The sequence below is a fragment of the Marmota flaviventris genome, chromosome 18 (assembly GCF_047511675.1).
Source record: "Marmota flaviventris isolate mMarFla1 chromosome 18, mMarFla1.hap1, whole genome shotgun sequence".
Lineage (NCBI taxonomy): Eukaryota > Metazoa > Chordata > Mammalia > Rodentia > Sciuridae > Marmota > Marmota flaviventris.
Genome location: NC_092515.1, coordinates 51,640,151 through 51,643,898, shown reverse-complemented (window position 1 = coordinate 51,643,898; position 3,748 = coordinate 51,640,151). Strand labels below are relative to the sequence as shown.

The window sequence follows — 3,748 nt, the reverse complement described above, 5'->3', positions numbered from 1 at the left end:
GCCTAGGGCTTGCGATCCTCCTGCCTCAGCTTCCACAGTCACTAGGTGTGCATCTCGGCACCCTGCTGGAATATTCTTTTTAATTACAAAAAAGGAGGCCAGTGTGGTGGCACAAGCCTATAATCCCCAGCTACTTGAGAGGCTGAAGCAGGAAAGATCATGAGTTCTAGGCCAACCTGGGCAAATAGACCCTGTCTTAAAATAAAAAAGAAAGAAAGAGAGAAAGAAAGAAAGCAAGCATGTGAGCCATCCATCTGAAATATGTTCCTGTCTTTGATATTGCTCTTAAAGCTGGGAAGGTTTTTCTGTTGCACAAGGGGCAGCAGAGGTGCTCCTTTTGACTAAATTGACTAGGCTATCCTCAAACTTTCTTTTTTTCTTTTTCTTTTTTTTCTTTCTTTCTTTCTTTTCTTTTCTTTTTTTTTTTTTTTTTTTTTTTTTTTTGAGAAAAGACTTTGTTTTATTATGGTACAAGGCCCTGGGTGGATAGGAAGATGTAGATGGAGTGGGCAACCACTGTCCTGGTTAGCATCGTATGTCCATTCTGATGACCATGTATGTGCCAAATGTGCCACCACTCTGCATCATAGTTTTCCCAATGCCGCCCATCAGCTCCTGACTCCGCATTCCGATCCTGAGACAGGAAAAGGTGCCAAAAAGCGTGCTGGCCGCCATGCCCATGGCACAACCATGACAATGCCCATCTTCACGCGGCCAAAGCAGCTTGGCTGGGACTGCCCGTAGGGACCCACGGCCACCGGCATCTCATTTGTGGCCTTTGTCACTCGGCTCTACCTGTCCTCAAACTTTCCATCCTCCTCCTTCAGCCTCCCAAGTTGCTGGAATTAAAGGCATGCAATGGTGCTGCTGGGCAAAAGTTCACCACCTATTTTATCTTGCTGTTCCTGGAGCTGCGTGCTGCTGAAGGGGAAGCTTCTATAACACCACCCCCAGGAATAATCTTAGACTCTTTACCGCCCCCCCAGGTGGTGCTGGGGGTGGAATCCAGGGCCTCACTCATGCTAGGCAAGCCCTCTATCACGTAACTGCATCCCCAGCCAATTCTAGATTCTTCCAGCTCTAAGATGACCAAGATCCTCTATCCACCATATTTTTGGGAGCTTCCACTGAACCCTCTTCTCAACTAGATCTCAGCCTTGTCCTATAAAAATGATATAGACTTTTTTTTTAACAGACTCTTGATATAAATTATTTTGGCTTCCTCCTCCCTTCACATTAAAAGCCTTAAACACTTACAGTTTCTAACTGCCCAAGGGCACAATCCTGGAAGGACTCTAAGCCTTCAAGTGCCTGTCTGAGAAAGCTCAAGGCTGTGTAAAGGATTTTCTGTTTGTTGCTGACAATACCTAACCTTAGGGCCCAGTCCATCCTCTCTTAGAACATTTCCTAAAAGGTCTTACCTTTGTGAATCCTTCCTTTGTCCTGTAGAGATGTATACAAATTATTTAAATCTCCTACACTTTGGAGTGTCTATCTCAAGGACCTGAAATTCATTCCTTTAAAAATGTAACCTTCAGGAAGGATAGGGCCTCTGTCTCCTGGTCTCCCTGGAAGGATAAAATCTTCTCTTCATTAATTGGCGGCTAATAGACACAGCTGAGCCCCTGCTTGCCACCTTCCCTACTCTTTCTTTCTCCCTTTGAAACATCCAATCACCTCTGTACAAATCCAAGCCAAGTTCAGGGCTGAGGATGTTGCTCAATGGTAGAGCTCTCTTGAGGTCCTGAGTTTGATGCCCAGCACGACAACAAACAAATAAAACCAGCACCACCACAACAAAAAGATCTGGGGATATAGCTCAGTGGTAGAAAACTTACTTAGCGTGCAGGAGGCCTTGGGATCCCCAGCACTGCAAAAACAACAAAACAAAAACAAAGCAAGATGAATTCAGTTCATGCTAGACTCATCCCTATTGCAACAGTGTATTACTGATTAAAAACCATCCTTACCATTTTAACTAGTGTCTGACTTTATTTTTGAGAAGGTAGTTATCTAATTTGAATCCTAAGGGTCTCTACTCTAGCCTCTGCCCCACCCCCACACCTGCCCCATTTACCCAGGACTAAAAAGGTGAGTTTTCCCTACATCCTTGAGCAAGCAGCCCAGTGGCTTCCATAGACATTGAATCCTGACTAGGTTCTGAAGATTTCCTTTAGTTTTGTGTCCCCACCACAGAGAATAGGTAGTAGGCAGTCCCATATTTTGCCTCTGCACTCCCGGCATGGGCAATGGCACTGTTTCTCCCAGGCAGATGTTAAAAGAATTGGCACAGTGGCAACCGCCTCTAATTCCTGTGGTTCAGGAGCCTGAGACAAGAAGATTGCAAATTTGAGGCTAATCTCAGCAATTCAGCAAAACCCCCTCTCAAGATAAAATTAAAGCCAGGCACGGTGGTGCACATCTGTAATCTCAGAGGATCACAAGTTCAAGGCCAGCCTCAGCAACTTAGTGAGGTCCTAAGCACCTTAACAAGACCTTGTCTGAAAATAAAATATAAATAAAAAGGGCTGGGGACGCGGCTCAGTGGTTAAGCACCCCTGGGTTCCATCACTGGTACCAAAATAAATAAATAAATTAATTAAATTAAATTAAAAAGGGCTGGGGATGTAGCTCAATGGTAAAGGGACCACTGGGTTGAAGCAGTGTTGAAGAAAAAAGAAATAAATGAATCTTGTTAAGTTTATATCCATCTCTCAAATTTCTGCTAGCAGATTATTCAGGGAGAATTGATTGACAGATGGATGAGATGGGGATCTCATTATGTTGCCCAGGCTGGCCTTAAACTCCTAGGCTCAAAAGAGTCTCCCAGCTCACCTCCTATGTGGCTGGGACCACAGGCATGGGACAGCGTGCCTGCCATTCAGGATAAATGTAAATGCTTTTTCCTAGGCAAGACAGAGACCCTCTATCCTTCAGTCATAAGAGCCCCCCATCACCACCCTCACCACCTCCCAATTACATTGACTTGGTTCACCAACTTCTGCTTGCCAGTTGTGCTTTCCACCCAATCTTATCCACTCATCTCAATTCTGCCTGGCAGTCCCAAGTCCATTTTGAGTTTCCTTTCAGAGGGTTCTCCCTGGCTGCCTCCGCCCCCTGTGAACATTGCCCCTGTGTGGCACTACTATTTTAGTCATTCATTTGGAAGACTAGCTAAAGGCAGGCATGGTGGTACACAACCATAGTCTGAGCTACTAGGGAGGCCTAGGAGTATTCCTTGGGTCCAGAAGGCTGGGGATAAGGCTCAATGGAAGAGTAGCACCATGCATCTCTGTAACTCTTGTCATCTTGCAAACCATTGTACACCATTGTATCTGTGAAACATTAACTCCCATTCTGTCCTCTCCCCAGCCCCTGACAACCACCATTCTACTTTCTGTTTCTACGAATTTAACTGTTCTGAATGCCTCATTTAAGTAGGATTATACAGTATTTGCTCTTTCATGACTGGCATAATGTCCTCAAGCTTCATCCATGTTGGAGCATATGTCAGAATTTCCTTCCTTTTTAAGACTGAATAATGCCCTATTGTATCTAGTGCATACTACATTTTCTTTATCCATTCATCTGTCAATGATGGGTTGCTTCCACCTCTTGGCTATTGTGAGTAATACTGCTATGAACATGGGTGTACAAACATCTCTTTGAGTTCCTGCTTTCGATTCATTTGGTTGTGTACTCAGAAGTAGAATTGCTGGATCATGTGGTAATTCTATTTTTAATTATT

At 44.4% G+C, this 3,748-nt stretch overlaps 1 pseudogene; it reads right to left on the bottom strand.

The window, feature by feature from the left end:
* Positions 1–485: 485 nt before the first annotated feature.
* On the bottom strand, positions 486–764 carry LOC114090756 (reactive oxygen species modulator 1 pseudogene; annotated as a pseudogene).
* Between the last annotated feature and the right edge of the window lie 2,984 nt (positions 765–3,748).